The sequence below is a fragment of the Narcine bancroftii genome, chromosome 5, assembly GCF_036971445.1.
Source record: "Narcine bancroftii isolate sNarBan1 chromosome 5, sNarBan1.hap1, whole genome shotgun sequence".
Taxonomy (NCBI): domain Eukaryota; kingdom Metazoa; phylum Chordata; class Chondrichthyes; order Torpediniformes; family Narcinidae; genus Narcine; species Narcine bancroftii.
The window spans coordinates 15,474,024-15,491,664 of NC_091473.1; positions in this window are offsets into that span (position 1 = coordinate 15,474,024).

Sequence of the window (17,641 nt, forward strand, 5' to 3'; positions counted from 1 at the left end):
ACATTCATGGTGACCTGACAGAAATGAGTGAGTGTATTCTTCATTTGTTTGTAAGCTGTGGCAAATCAGTGTCATGACAGTATATTGTTCAGTACTTATTAGTGTTAATAGATTAGGTATTATGACCGTAGGGTTAGTACTCTGTGTTGAGTGTCAAATGCAGGGTCCATGGGAGACTCTGAGCCTCCCCAATGTCCACATTTGCACCAGGTGCAGCTCCTAAGAGACTGAGTTAAGGAACTGGAGCTGCAACTTGAGCTGCAGCTCATTAGGGAGAGTGAGGAAGTGATAGATTGGAGCCACAGGGAGTCTGTAGAGAACAGCTCTGTGGCCACTCCCTTCAGCAAACGGTTTATCATTCTGGATAGAATTGGGGAGGATGACCTGACAGTGGACAACCATAGGAACCAGGTTTACAGCACTGAGCAGGGTTCTGTAGTGGAGAGGGTGAAGAGTCATGCAGTAGTGATAGGAGATTCCATTGTGAGAACAGATAGGAGATTCCGTGAGCCCGGTGAAGACACCCAGATGATGTGTTGACTCCCTGGTGCCAGGGTACAGGATGTCTCAAATCGAGTCCAGAACATTCTGAGGGGAGAAGGACATGATGGCATAAATGACATAGGCAAGATCAATGAGGAGGCCCTGAAGAACGAATACAGGGAATTAGGGAGGAGGCTGAGAAGCAGGACGACCAGCGTGGTAATCTCAGGATTACTGCCTGTGCTACGAGCTAGTGAGGGCAAAAATAGCAAGATCAGGCGGATAAATTCATGGCTGAGAAACTGGTGCAGGGGGAGGGCTTCAGATTCTTGAATCATTGGGATCTCTTAGCGAAGGTATGACCTATTCAAAAAAGAAGGGTTAAACCTGAACCGAAAGGGAACCAATATCTTTGGGGGCAGGATACCCGAAATAGTTGGGACTGGCCCATTTCAGATAAATGTTTTTTCTAAGAACCGGTCATTTTTTTAAAAAACCAGCCTAGTAGCAACAGCAAGTCACTTGTAACAGCATTTAAACAACAGCAAACAACAAGGCTTTTTAAGCATTAAAATAATGTTTAGTTGTCACCAAAAAAAAAATGCTGGCCTTCACCGACTCCTCCCTGAGGCCCTGCTCGTGCCAGGAGCCCGAGGTCTGCTGCTGCCGACGCCGAGAGCCCAAGGACCACTACTGCCAGCACTGGGAGCCCGACATCCCCAGTCAGTTCGGCTCTGAAAAATTTTGGATAAATGAGGATTTCAGAGAATCCAATTTCGGATAATCGGAGTTGTACTGTAGATGTTAAGGAGGGTTTAAACTGATTTGAGAGTACTCAAGCTGAAGAAGGGGGGAAATAGCAGTGAAGTGAAGATAGTGTGCAGCAAGGATGATACATAGGTAATAAGACACAAACATAGCCAGAGGGATGAAAGAGACACAGTACATTCAAAAACTGGTCTGAAGGTATTATACTTAAATGGATGCAGCATTAGGTACAAAGTGGATGATCTTACTATTCAGCTACAGGTTGGAAAGAACAATGCTGTGGCCATTACTGAGTAGTGGATGTCATTGGGAGCTGAAATTCCAAGGATACATGGTGTATCACAAGGATAGGCAGGTAGGTAGAGAGGGTGGCTTGGCTCTGCTGATAAGCAACAATATTAAATCATTGGAAAGAAGGGTCATAGGATCAGAAGAGACAGAGTCTTGATGGGTTGAGTTAAGGAATGGTAAAGGTAAAAGGACACTAATGGCAACTACGATGTAGACTACAAAATACAAGTGGAAATGGATACACCATGTCAGAGGACAGCATTACAATAATTCTAGAGAATTTTAACATGAAAGTAGATTGGGAAAGTCTGCTCGGTACAGGATCCCAAGAGAGAGAGTCTGAGGATGGCTTTTTGGAGCATTTTGCTGATGAGCCCACCTGGAAATTAGCTGTTTTTGATTGGGTGCTGTGTAATGAACTAGAGGTGATTAGAGAGCTGAAGGTAAAGGAAGCCTTAGTGAACACAGTGTGATTGAGTTCACTTTGAAACTTGAAAAGGAAGCTAAAGTCTGACGTGTTGGTATTTCAGTGGAGTAAAGGAAATTACAGTCACACAAGAGAGGAATTGGCCAAAGTCGATTGGGAAAAACACACTCATGGGCAAAACAGCAGATCAGCAAAGACTGGAGTTTCTGCGTGAAATGATGAACATGCAGGATAGGTACATATCAAAAAGAAAGAATATTATGAATGGAAAAATAGACAGTTGTGGCTGATGAAGGAAGTTAAAGCCAGAGTAAAAGCAAAAAAGAGGGCATAGATGGAAGCAAAAATTAGTGGGAAGGTAGCGGACTGGGAAACTTAAATACTTGGAGAAGACATCTAAGGTGATTATGGGATAAAAGACGAATTATGAAAAGAGGTTAGCAATAGGGTCAGTGCCAGACTATTTTGTGCCTGAGGCAACGTCAATGTAACCTCCTTGTTAGAGGTAATAATTTTGTGAATTGTGTTGTTAAAATTTAAGTTTCATAAAAGTTTCAATTTCAGGCACATCAGAATTTCACTTTGCAAGTCTTTTCCTTTGCAAATGTCACCAGTTAAATCAGATCAAGTACTGATGCCTGGGCATGTTCAATTGAGATCGTTGCCAAGCCATCTAGTCTCTGATGCAACAATGTTGAGCGTATACAAGTTTTTATAAGTTTGCCACTGATATTGGAAATGTGAGAAGAATCCTTAGAGCAACAGAAACATTGGGCACATGATCCAGGACTTTTTGTTGTAGTATGTGGTGGTTTAGACACTGAGAGCTACTGCTGCTATAAGTCTGCAACACAGATCCTTCTACATTAAGATCATTTATGTTTTTATTCTGAATAGATTATCCAAATTTCACAACACTGATGTAAAAGTTTCCTATGACAGAACTATTCCTTCAAACTGTTCTGAAATTTCCCTATAAAGTCACAGCAGCACATCTATAAGAGCACGAGAAGGTGTTGAACCCCCCAGTTATTACACCACTTTGAAATCTTCATTTGTTTAAGCACCTATATGAATGTGACTAGAAAAATGCCCGTGTACTTTCATGTCAGTAAAATATGTGGCATTTCATCCTCTATGACATTCAGGTACTGAAGAGCTCCTACTTTACTTGAGTCAGACCATTCATTCAAAAGGATGTTTTGGTTCAGAGCTGAAACAGTAGGAGTTTGTCTTTTATTGGAAGTCATGGAAGGATCTCTGCAGTACCTTAAAATTATGCTTTGAGGTGAAACTCTAAGTGACAGAGGTATTTTTTTGTTTCTTTTAATTTTCCAAGCAAATGACATGAAGGCATTTCTGCTTTCCAACAGGCAGCAAAGCAATAGGGTCTCAGAGACATTTTTTAATACTGGCTGTAAAATGTTAGGCTGGCATTGTCCCTACTTTAACAACAAATGGACATTTCTTATCATTTACCGTTTGACATTGTTTTAATGTTGGTTCAAGGGAAATGGGTGGGGAATGACAGCATTGAATTTGTTCTTTCATTATTTGGTTATGATATGCACACAGGAGGGAAAAACTCACTTAAATTCCGTCTACTTTCTCCAAAGTGAAGTCCCTTTCCAGAATAGTCAACACATTCAAGCAATTGTCAAAAGAATTTTTAGTTTGTGCAGCAATGCTTCCTGCTCGTGACAGTGACTGATTTTATTTTCGTTACAGCTGATGCAGATACCAATGATGGTTCAATTTTGCAGTGGATTATGCAGTTTCTGTTTAACTTTTTGTTAATACTTGGAAAAGTTTAAATTTGAGCATAGAATTTCCACTGTATTACACATCCCATGTAAAATTCAAATGAATCTACTAGAAAGAGTTAAAAGTCAGATGTTAAACTGATTTGGGTTTAAACAATTCAATGCAATACAGTACCAGAAACTGGGTACTTATTGTCACACCTGTCCCGCATCGGACTGGTCAGCCACAAACGAGCCTGCAGCTGACGTGGACTTTTACCCCCTCCATAAATCTTCGTCCGCGAAGCCAAGCCAAAGAAGAAAGAAAGAATTTTTGTCATCAATCTGCTACAATTACATTATAGTGCAGAAAAATTTCACCCACATATTAACAAACAAAACATCCAACTCACCAGTAGAAAACTGCAGTTCAAGTGAATGTGTCATTAGGACTGGGTTCCTTTTGAAATTAGATTTCAGTACGGGTATCTTTAATTAGCCCCGCCCCCTCCCCAATCACAGGGGTAAGAAAAATCAAGAGTCGCTCCCAATAAACGCTGCAAAGTTTGTACGCTCGATGTAATGGGACATACTGTGACATGTATGCATCAGCCTGTACTCGTGGGACATAATTCATCGCACATACGCCAGCAAGCACTAACGTATGCACACAAGAATAAAGATGGCTGCACCCAGCCAATGGACCCTGGGACACTGACTAATAAAATTAGTACACTTTTGCACATTTGGCCCCTACATACCGGACGTCTGCCCAATCTGACAGTGACCCTCTGAGGTCTGCGCCCTAAATGGCTGCCTAGTTCGCCTAGAGGTAGTGCTGACCCTGCACATTAGTAGATATGTCAAGCTCTCATAGATGGCTGATCTCCGTCATGACACTGCCACACCCTCTTAGAAAGAGGGCTTAAGCTTGCAAAGCCTTTGTGTCATCCGCTTTATTGATGATCTTGAAAGACCCTTCTACACATAAGCTTCAGCAATTTTATGCTTGTTGCCAAAATTCTTCTTTAGTAAAAATTTAGCCTTTTCAAATCCTTTGTTTGGGACCACATGATGGTAACTCTTTACAAGTTCATGTGGTTGTCCACTTGTGAATTGTGCCAAATAATATAGACAATCCTCCAAGCTTTGGCTCTTAATTCAATACTGCATTCAAAATTTTTCGTAAACGCTTGGAAGTGAAGTGGGTCACCATCAAAATCTTGAATCTTTCTCTTGGGCAGAGAAGCCATAACAAGTGGATGGAATTGTTATGAGCCAAGAGGACCCCAAAACCCAGCAGCAATAGATATTCACCAAGACAAATGGTTACTTAAAGTTGCTTTTAATAATCTTTAAACATGAAAACAGGATCAAACTTTAACATTACTATTAACTTAATTAACCTAACTTAAGCCCCTTCTAATTCTATGCACACACGTATGTAATATGTATACAAGTTCAAAAAAGTTCTTTGATTCACAGTCCAATCTCACTTCTCACACCTCCATGTTTATCAGTATCAGGCAATTCTTATACTGTGCAGAAAATTTAACATTTTTTTTTTAAACTTTATTTAAAATTTTATAACATGAATAAAATAAAAATTACATTTAAAGAAATAATAAAAAATAAGATAATAAAAATTAGAATTCTTTGGCTTGTCTTCGCGGACGAAGATTTATGGAGGGGGTAAAAAGTCCACGTCAGCTGCAGGCTCGTTTGTGGCTGACAAGTCCGATGCGGGACAGGCAGACACGGTTGCAGCGGTTGCAGGGGAAAATTGGTTGGTTGGGGTTGGGTGTTGGGTTTTTCCTCCTTTGCCTTTTGTCAGTGAGGTGGGCTCTGCGGTCTTCTTCAAAGGAGGTTGCTGCCCGCCAAACTGTGAGGTGCCAAGATGCACGGTTTGAGGCGTTATCAGCCCACTGGCGGTGGTCAATGTGGCAGGCACCAAGAGATTTCTTTAGGCAGTCCTTGTACCTTTTCTTTGGTGCACCTCTGTCACGGTGGCCAGTGGAGAGCTCGCCATATAACACGATCATGGGAAGGCGATGGTCCTCCATTCTGGAGACGTGACCCATCCAGCGCAGCTGGATCTTCAGCAGCATGGACTCGATGCTGTCGACCTCTACCATCTCGAGTACTTCGATGTTAGGGATGAGAGCGCTCCAATGGATGTTGAGGATGGAGCGGAGACAACGCTGGTGGGAGCGTTCTAGGAGCCATAGGTGGTGCCGGTAGAGGACCCATGATTCGGAGCCGAACAGGAGTGTGGGTATGACAACGGCTTTGTATACGCTTATCTTTGTGAGGTTTTTCAGTTGGTTGTTTTTCCAGACTCTTTTGTGTAGTCTTCCAAAGGCGCTATTTGCCTTGGCGAGTCTGTTGTCTATCTCATTGTCGATCCTTGCATCTGATGAAATGGTGCAGCCATTAAACTACACAAATTAACGCCCCCAATAATTATAACACATTAATCATCTAATTTAAAATTAGTCCAACCCTCCCCCCAAAATAAAGAGTGAAGAATTAATTAACAATGTTGTAAATAAAATTTTAAAAAACCCACTTACAAAAAAAAGATAAAACTTAACAACAAAAATTGCTAACAACAAAAAAAATATCAATACTAAAATAATACCCTTAAACATATATTTAAATCAAACATAATTCATGTATTTAACAAATTAAATCCACTTTAAAACTAAGTTCAAATATTAAAATCATATATCAACCACATATCTGTTATACAAAAAATCATAATTAATAATACATAAATACAGAATTTCCATTAATACCAAGTTTCCTTTATAATTCATTGAGAGAACAAAAACATCCCTTAGAAAAACAATCAGATAAACTTTTTATTCCCTTCCCCTCCCCTTATATAAAAAAAGAAAAAAAAAGAAAAAGTTCAAACACTTATAAAATTCTCCATATTCTTCATTTATAACATCTTCAAAATTCTCTATCAAAATTAACTTAATTTTATTAAACTCTTCTCCCTCAATGTATTTGTACTTAATTTTCTTCTTTCTCTTCTTATCACCTTTCCCCTCATCTTCCTCTTCACCTAATTCAACATCCTCAATTTTTGACTTATTATCTTCTGTGACATCATCCTCTTAAAAAAGAAAGAAAAAAGAGAAAACCCCCCCAAAAAAAGAGAAAAAAAAGGAGAGAAAAAAAACCTCCTAATTCCCTCTCAATTACAATCAGAAAACAAAAAGAGTTAAAAAAAAATGTATTTTAAAAAAAATAATAAAAAAAACCTTCACTTCTTAACCCAAAAATTAAAAAGAAAAAAAAACAGGTCGGAGGTCACAACTACCTCCTCCTGTTTAAACCGCCCAAAGCGGTAACTCCCCCAAAATATTGGGTGTGAGATAACTCACAGGTAGCTGATGACTTCTGGAAACTCGTGCCCACCCAGTTCCCTCTCCCAACTCCCACTTCATTAAACTATCATCATTATTTAAACTATTTAAACTCTTTTCAAAAAAAAGATAAAAGATTTATTTTTTTAAATCAACGTTACCACTTCGATCACCATTGCTTCCATTTCTTTTAAAAATCTGGATCCCACCTTACATCTCTACTCTCTTTGGAGACCTTGAAGGACTACATCGTTCCTAAAACTGCATGATTGGTAGAGACTGAGCAAAGTCCATAACCTCTTTAGGATTGTCAAAGAATTTTGGCTAATTTCCATCCTAAAAAATCTTCAGTACCGCAGAATACCTGAATGTTGCCCTATGTCTTTTTTTCCACAACCGTTCTTTCACAGAATTAAATTCGCGTCGTAATAGCATAGTATTAAATCTCCATCTTGAAGCTTTCTGAACATCTTGTGAACTCAAATATTCTAATAATAATAATGAATGATCCGAAACCAATCTAGCCTTATACTCCACAGATGTAACCCTATCCTGCAAATGTGCTATTAAAAAATAATCAATTCTAGAAAAAGAATTATGTCGCGAGGAATAAAAAAAAATCTTTCTCTGTAGGATTAACTCTTCACCAAATATCAATTAAATTCAAATCTGCCATCATATTAATCACTTGGATTGCCATCTTAGACTTCTTAATTACTCTTGAGTACTTATCCAATAAAGGCTCCAACACCACATTCAAATCTCCCCCAACATCACATTAGAGTTCGATTGTCCAAGTAATAAAGACATATCCACAACAAAAACTGTATCCTCAACATTAGGAGCATAAACATCAAGCAAAGTCCATGCCTCATTAAAGATTGTACAATTTAATTTTAATAATCTTCCACCATTTTTCTCTTCACTCTGTAACTAAAATGGTAGATTCTTATGTACCAAAATTGCCACACCTTTTGCCTTAGAATTAAACAAAGAATAAAAAACGTGCCCAACCCATTCATGTTTGAGTTTCAAATGTTCCTTATCTATTAAATGAGTTTCCTTTGCCATTGCGACCACCTTTTCTTCCATTTCTTCCAGAAATCAAATTCCCTTCTTGCAGCTCTGCCCTCTTTGGAGGAGACCGTGGAGGACTACGTCGTTCCTGGAATTGCGTAATTGGTAAAGACTGAGCAAAATCCATAGCTTCTTTAGGATTATCAAAGAACTTTGGTTGATATCCATCCTGAAAAATCTTCAGTACCGCAGGGTATCTAAATGTTGCCTTATATCCTTTTTTCCACAATAATTCTTTCACAGAATTAAATTCACGTCGTTGAAACATAATTTCCTGACTCAAATCCGGATAGAAGAAAACACGATTACTCTGAACCATCAAAGGAGATCTGTTTTGCTGTGCATTTCTAATAGCCATATATAAAATAGTCTCTTTATCACAGTAATTTAAACAGCGAACCAGAACAGGTCTTGGATTCTGCCCTGAGAAAGGTCTCCTTCTCAAAGCTCTATGAGCCCATTCCAATATTAAACCTTCAGGAAACTTATCTTGTCCCAACACTTGTGGAATCCATTCAGTGAAAAATTTTCTTGGATCTGACCCTTCTATGCCTTCTGGCAAGCCAACAATTTTCACATTATTCCGTCTAGATTGGTTCTCCAAATAATCAACCTTTTTTGCTAAACGTTTATTCTGAATCTGTAGCATTTCAATTGTTTTATTCACATCTTGCAATTGATCTTGTACATCAGATAATCCTTGATCACACATCTCAAGTCTTTCAATAGTTTCGACTTTAAAAGCTCCATAATCAGCCATCTGTTGAGTATTGACATCCACCAATGCATTAATCTTAGAAGTAAAATTATTCATAGAATCTCCTAAATGCATCATTGAAGAAAATATCTTATGTTCAAGACTCTTGAAAAGTATATCAACATCAGTAGATCCAGACATGGTGGGATCCTGCTGTTCTTGTGGAATCAGAGGACCTTCTATCCCTTCTTTTAATTTAGTAGTTTTTCTTGCAATTTGACTCCGTGTAAGAGCCCCTGCCACAGACCCCCCAGAAGTATCAGGAGGCTGATGATCAGGGTTATCTTTGATCCAAACCTCCTTTAAAAGCTTCGTTATGTCAGTATCTGGAAGAGCTGTTGTAACTGGTGGTATATCTCCAACTGGTGGCGCCCCAGCTAATTCAGCAGTCAAAGTCTCAGTAGACGTTGTTTGAAATACTGGCATCCGGCCAGCCCTTTGTTCTAAAGGCAGCTGAAAACGACCTTCAGAAAGACTTACGGAATCAGAACGGAGCTCCAAGGCCGAATTCTTCACTTCTTTTCCTGGATCCATTTCACGCTGAGTCGTGGCTTTTTGTAAACAAGCAGGCTCAGATAATTTTGGAAAATATAATTTTTTAACAATCTGTTGATGTTTCCTTTTACTTTTTTTTAACAAATGTACCATTAGGTATTAATTCAACACCTCATACTATTTATAAACTTTTTAAAAAAGTTTTAATGGGCACTTAAAGACAAAACAATAAGTTAGAGTCAGGCGAGGACTGGAAGGCACGTCTGTTCCTTACGCCATCTTGCCACGCCCCAGAAAATTTAACATTTATGAAGTTCACCAGGCTTTGGTGCTTGAAAGGTAAATGGTTACTGCTCAGGAAGGTTCTTGTCAATTTTCAGAGATTTGTTGCTCGGTGGACACAAACTGATTCCTTCCGATCAGCCACTTCAGTGTCTTGCTGAAGAAACTTGCCCCATCAGGGTTTTCCAGATGATAACCTCTTTCTTTCAGGTCACCACAGAGTTCTTTTTTGTTTCCCTTATTTCATTATACAGCCAGGTATCTCTTTTGTATGGACCACAAGGGCTTTGACCAGGCTGACCTAAGACCTATCAACCAGTCCTCCAAAATGGTGGTTTCCACAAGCTTGCCAGCTTGTCACATTCCAGTCCCAGTTGTTGTTGCTGAACTGGAGAACTGTGGAACTGAATTCTCTCTCTCACACAAACACACACAGAGAAAAGCCTGTTTGACTCTCTCTGCTTGCAAAACCATAACCTTCCTTGAACAGCAAACTGCACTCAGACTGTGGCACCAGACCCAATCTTCTGAGTTCATTCATCTGTTGCTTTCCAAAACAATAGTACATTACTCCACATCATGTCCAATTAACAACTACTTGTGAAGTCCTTATATGCATTCTTCAAAGTTTTTGCAAAGGCACTCGGAGCCTGGATTGTCTGGCTTGAGCAGAGCTCTGGCATTTTAAATGAGATCTGCACATGACCTACACTTTAAAAAAAACCTGCTACAATTTATCTCCTTTAAAACATATCTATATACAATATAAAATATAACAAACTGTTACAGTACAAAGAAAACCCTTGTCTGTCTGCAGGCTTTCCCTGTGACGAGACAATTGTGGGGGGGGGGGGGTGGAGAGGGAGTGGTTGCACTCCACCTCTGCCTGTGTCTTGATGAGCTTTACTCCGTGATCCAAGGTTATCCTACATGCTGCTCACTGAAACCTCCAGGTTCAGAGTGGAGATGGGCTGGGGTACCTTTGATATGTGTGCCAGGCCCAGAAGGATTGAAATTTAAAAATTCACAAGGAATGGAACAGGCCCTTCAGCCCATCTTGTCCATGCTGACCACGCTGTCAATCTGGGTTAGTCCCAATCGCCACCACCCACCACTCTTACCTCTGATGTCTCCCCTAAACTTTCTTCCATTCACCTTAACCAGATGTGATCTGGTATTTGCTATTGTTGCACCAGGAAAAAGATGCTGGCTGTCCACCCTATCTAAGCCCTTCTCATTGACAGAACCAGGGCTTTTCTCTTGAGAACAGTGAAGGATGAGAGGCAATGATAAGGGCTTAGATAGGGTGGACAGCCAGCATCTTGATTCATGAGACATCTTCGCCAATCCAGGCAGCATCCTGGTAAATCTCTGCGCCCTGTACAAAGCACCTACATCCTTCCTGCAATGAGGCAATCAGAACTGAACGCAATACTCCAAGCACAGTCTCACCAATTTAACAATTGTAATTTGACGCCCCTGCTCATGTCCTCCATGCCCTGACCAATTCAGGTAATGTACTTAGTGCTCCAGCTGTGGCCAATGCAATGCTTAATAGAATGAACAAATGTTGGCAGCCTCATTCCAACACGTCACAAACATGCTGACAGAACCCAGCAGGTCACACAGCCTCCATGGAAAGCAATCGGCGGTCGGAATTTCAAGCCTGAGCCCGTCATCCCAAAATGTGGCAGTTAACCTGCTAATTTTCAAGGAGGCTGGTATTCCCAATGTTCCTTTGTTCTATGCTGACAAATGACAGTCACATTTTCTTCTCCATCCCTCCCACATCCTGCTGCTATTTCACACAAAAGAGACAAATTATGCTGGCCAATGAACCTTTGGAGTTGTGGGAGCTTGAGGTCCAGATTGAATTGGCATTGCTGGAGGTGGGGAGGTAGCTGTACCACTCCATGCCAAAGCAGTTGATCCAGAGTGGATGCTTTGTTCAAGTTTGTCAGAGTACGTACATGATATCACAAACAACCCTGAGATTCTTTTTCCTGAGGCCCAGGTGGAATTTATATTTATCCAGTGCAAAAAAACTGAACTGGAGAAAAGATATGTAAACAAAAAAGACAAATATAAACAAAGAAAGAAATGTAAATATTCACTAGTAAATAATGTGCAAAGTAAGTCCTTAAATGAGTCCCTGATTGAGTTTGTCATTGAGGAGTCTGATGGCAGAGGGGTAGCCACTATTCCTGAACCTTGTGGCACCAAGACCTCTTTCCCGATTGCAGCAGTGAGAACAGGACATGTGGTGTGGATCCTTGATGATTCCTACTAGTCACCCAACGGCAGCATTCCCTGTAGGTTTTCTCAAAGGTGGGGAGAGTTTTGCCTGTGATGTACTGTGCTGTATCCCCACTACCTTCTGCAGGGTTTCCCTCTCAGAGGAACCAAGCTGTTAAACCTTTACCAAGCTGTGATGCAGCCAGTAGGCCCACTTTCCACAACACTTCTACAGAAGTTTGCCAAGGTTTTTGATGTCAGACCAAACCCAAAGAGAGGCACTGATGAGTTTTCTTTACGATGCCATTGGTGTATTGGATCCAGGAAAGATCCTCTGAGATAGTGACTCGAGAAATTTAAATTTGCTCTCCCTTTCTACCTCTGATCCCCTAATGATCACTGGATCATACGCCTCTGGTTTTCCCTTCCTAAAGTCTAAAATTTGCTCCTTGGTTTTGGTGATAGCAAGTGCAAGGTTGTTGTTAGCACACCATTCAGCCAACTTTTCAATCTACCTCCTATATGGTGACTCATCACACCTTTTTAGAAAATCCACGACTGTGGTATCATCAGTAAATTTGTCGATGGCATTATTGTTGTACTGAGCTACACAGACATTGGTGGAAAGTGAGTGGAGCAGGGGACTTAGAATGCAGTCCTGTGGTGCTCCGGTACTGATGGAGATTGTGGGGGAAATGTTCTTACTGACTGAGGTCTAGAGGTGTGGAAATCCAGGAGCCAATTATACAGGGGGGTATTGAGGCCCAGGTCTTAGAAACATTTACTGATCAGTTTTGAGGGGATGATGTGTTGACTGCCGAACTGTCATCCATAAAGAACATCTTGATGCATGAATCTTTGTTGTCAAAGTGTTCCAGGGATTTGTGTAGAGCCAGTGGTAAGGCATCTGCCGTAGATCTGTTGCAGAGGTAGGCAAATTGGAACAGATTCATGTTGTTGCTCAGTCAGGAGCTGATGTGCTTCAAAACCAGCCTCTCAAAACACTTCATCAGTGTGATGCGAGTGCCACTGATCAGTGGTCATTTCAGCAGGTTACAACACTTCATGGGCACAGTTACGCTCAAGTCCTCTTTGAAACAGATGGGAACCTCACCCTGCCAAGGTGCATTGTGAAGATATCCATGAATACATTCTTCCTCCAGGATGCTCTGTGCGCCTCTCCCTCCTGCTCCTCCGAGTAGCCCTTGCACCGCAGTGTGATTGTAGGCCACAGGCAACAAGCACACCTTACTGATCCAGACACCCACTCTGTCCACACTCAGTCACCAAGCAACTTCAGGAGAAAGAGAAGCGCACAATCCTGTGTACATCAGTGGTACTGAAGTTGAAGGAGTAAATATCTCCAACAATCCAACCTGGAACAAACAAATTGAAAGCACCAACGCCTCCACTTTCTCAGAAGATGAAGGAAGTTCAGCATGTCTCCATTGTCCATCAACTTCGACAGGTAGACCTTTGAAAGCAGACCAGCTGGATACATCACAGTGTGGGACAGAAGCTGCTCTACTCACGATCAGAAAAAGGGATAGAAGGTGATGAAAGCAGCTCAGAACATAAACCCCTCCCATCCATGGACTCCATCTCTTCCACTCCAACGGTACTCCCAGGTATCTTCCTCTTTCTTCTTGATGCTACAGCTTCTCACAGATGATCAGCTCATACTAGATCAGGAGTGGCCAAACTATTGACCCCGAACCAACTGTGGCCCAATGCCAATTTTTAAATAGCCCATTAGAACATAGACTCTGACAACAAATTGCAATGTATATATATTGCGCTTCTTAGCTTCAACACTAGATATTGCTGCTATTTTAAACAATTACTAACCCCACTGTTGCAACATTACTCAACAATGAAAATGCTTACCTCAGTTAAAAAGAATGTTTACCAAGTTAAAAACATTTTTTAACCTCAGTTGAAAAATGTTTATCTCAGTTAATTAAATGTAGCAGAACCAAAAAGACAAAAATAGCAAGGGAGGTGCTGAAAATTTCAGACGTGGTGGAAAAAATGAATACTTTTCTCAGTAGTCAGGCAGAAGTGTGTTTATTTGATTTGCAAGGAACCTGTAAACTTTAATAGTCTATATACAGATTTACACATTGAATCATAAACATCAAGGTGAACGCTTGGGTCATGAACTGTATTTACTGAGCGTTGTGGAGGAATGTTGGAGACGGCCTTGTGTCTTTCTTGATCTTTTCTCCTATTCTTATTTTACACCCAGCTTTTTAAATGAGTTTTAGCATTTTATTGTAATAATTTCAATTAAATTCAAAAGCAGCAGATAAAGAAATGCCAACTGTAATAGACATCTATAAATTACTGTAATGTCAAGTTAAACTGTTCAGTAATGTTATGTAGTGATTTTGTTGGTACAAATGTGTCCTGGTCTAAAAACACCCTTTTTTTTTGTTGAAAAAAGTTGAAAACTGCTGGTTTTAATATTTTTTGGCAAACAATTCCAAATATTTTTATGTATGTGGCTCATAACCAAAAAAGTTTGGCCACCCCTGCAGTTGGTGAACTACACTTGATCTTAGCCAAAAGTACACCAGCACCACTTACCTGCTGTCTTGGAGAATGGCAGCACTCAGCTGCCACCTGGTGGCTTCAGGAAGTAACTATTGCTGCTCAAGACATTGGGTTCCCCCATATACATAACTCACAGACGGAATCACCGCAACAAGGTTCCATCTCAGAGGATCAGGAGATGAGATAAGTTTGAACGAGTGCTGAGGGGATTTACAAGGATGTTGCCAGGACTTACAGAATTGAGTTACAGGGAAAAGTTATTGTTATTCCCTGGAGTGTGAGAATGAATGATGGTGGATTTGATAGAGGTTTACAAAATTATGAGGGGTTTGGATACAGTAAATGCAAACAGGCTTTTTCCAGAGACAAGAACCAGAAAATGTATTAAGGATGAAATGTTTAAAAGGAAATGAGGGTGTTGACCTTCACTCAGTGGTGAGAGTATGGAACAAGCTTCCAGCAGAGATTGTGAATGTGGGCTCAATTTCGACATACAAGATTGGATAGGTACATGGATGGGAGGGGTATGGAAGGTTATGGTCTGGATGCAGGGCAATGAGAATAGGCTGAATTGTTTGGCAAGACTAGATGAGCTGAAGGGCCCGTTTCTGCACTTTAGTTGTGTTCTAGGGTTCAAAGAAAGCTCACTTACAATTCTCCTTCCTCAGAAGCCCAAGGAAATTCAGCAGGTTCCTGGGGTCTTACCTAGTTTGACAGATGCAAACAGTTCTTCTCTCCTCCCCTACCTTTTTAGCCAGGTGCCTGCGTGCTTTTCACTCATAACTTGATGAAGGGCTCGGACACAAAATGTTGGTTTCCTTTTGCTTCCCAACGATGCTGCGTGACCAGTTTCTCCAGTACAATTTTAAATTGTGTGCCTGTTATATGTGGGGGGAGGTGGGGGGGAGAAATGTGGCTTCCGTCTGTCTGGAATATTGTGGATTGCAGATGGTCATTTGTCCTCCCTGTCTGAAACATATTTGGAGGTTGCATCACCTGTCAACTAAGACCTTTCCATTGGCTAATTTTAATTACTTATGTTTGTTATTATTGGCTATTCGCCCAGCTCAGAACTGTATAAAACATCAATGCATAGCACATTTCTCTCTCTCTGCCTGATGGTCCAAGCCCTAGACATCGCTCCATACCAGGTCACCACTGTGGACATCGATGGAGGAGTTGCGGATAAGGTGTGCACTACACTTAAGTTGAGCCGTAGTATTGCAATAGATCAGTGCTTGCAGGGAGTCACACCCTAATTTGTACAGGAAACCTGGAGTGGTTGTGAAAGTCCCATCTGTAGCATGCGTACACATATGAGAGCATGTAGAGTATCAGCAGCCACTGGTATCGGAGTCCAACCTGGGTCCAATGTGAATGTCTAGAAAATTGTTCAGTAGTAATTAAGTATTATTTGACATTCTCCCTGTTCGTCTCCTGTGTGTTCAATAAATTTATTTGTAATTGTAAAACACTTGTGTCCCGACTCGTCTCTCTGTGAACCCACTGAACCTGATACTCTTTCAAACACAACAGTGACAAAAGTATCCTTCCAGATACATCAGTTTGGGACAGTAACTGCTCTGCCCAAGACCGTAAGAAACTGCAGAGCTGTGAATGCCACTCAGTCCGTCACACAAACCAACCCTCCTCTCCATCAACTCTGTCGATACTCCCCAACAGCCAACATTAAAGGCCCCATCCCACCCATGTCACACTCTCTTCACCACCCCCTGCTGATGGGCAGAAGATGTACAAGTTTGAAAATACGAGGCTCAAGATTTAAGGACAATTTCTTTCCTGCTATTCCCACTCTTAATTGGACCTCTCATTGGTTAAAAAAATGATGTCCCTGTATTGTTTTAAACTTTTCTCTACATTCTGAACTTTCCCTTTGAATCCACTCTGACGGTGGATTGCTGGATGCCAGATAAAAGGGGGGGGGGGGAAAGATACAGCGGTCAAGTGGAAGATGAGTAACACAGGGTGGAATAAACAAGCAGTGGATGTTTGGTGGGGTAGTTATTGATATTGATGGTCTAGTCGAGCCTGAACTTTTCATTACTGCCGCCAACCTCCTTCAATCTTACAATGGAGGAGTGAGGGTTATAGTGCATGTTCCCACACATTTGTACTGCCTTTTTGCCTTTAAGTGGGTGGGCAATACCTTGAGATATTGCGAAGTGTGGATAGAAGAGACACGCACTCACACACACACGGCTGATTTATTGCACTGGCAGCTCTGTTTATATTCACTCCTCGCTGCTGACATCTGGAGTGATGTCACGACAGCACTATCTCGAACTGGGTGGCATTCCTACCATTGGTCGCTGTTTCTCGCCACATGGGTGGGCACCTAGGACGAAGGTTATTGGCCCCTACGGGGCTCTGCGCAGCCGCCGTTTTCTTAAGCCATTCTGTGTACCAGGTCATGTCCCGGTTAGCAGGCCACAACACAACCCCCCCCCCCCAGAATCAGTGATCAGAGCGCTGCTCACTGCTTTCAGTGGCCTACCTCTGCAATGCAGGGGCTGCAGAGAGACCGGTTGGCTAATGTCCAGGTGTGCTGGTTTGAGGCAGTTAATGGTGAAAGTCCTTCCTTACTGCCGATATCCAGCACACATCAACCCATTGTTTCTAATTTCTTTATACAGTCCCTCATACGGCTGTGGCAGAGGCTGCAGAGGTGCTAGAGTTCCCAATTTTTCCCCTCAGCTTAACCAATGAGGCTGTGGGGTCCTCCGGCTGCTTGGCAGCAGCCTAGAACTCCCTAGGTATTACCAACAGTGAGCCATATACTGTCTCAGCTGAGAAGCACTGAAGTCCTCTTTGGATGTGGTGCAGATCCCCAGGAGGACACGGTAACTCGCCCACCCAGGTTGTGACTTTCCTGGGGTCACTGAAGACCTCGTCGGCAAGCAAGAGTTGGATATTTTTAGGAAGCTGCTCCAGGAAAATCTGCTCGAAGAGCAGGTAAGGCCTGTGTCCCTCAGCAAGGGCCCTGACCTCCAAACCGTCCATATGCAGCAATTGGGCAGCATGCTCTTGCTGTGAGAGCCCAAAGGTGTTTTAATAGCTCCTTGAGGGCATCATATTGTCTTGCTCCAGTGGCTGCTGTAGGAAGTCCTTTGCTGCTGTCTCCTGGGCGACC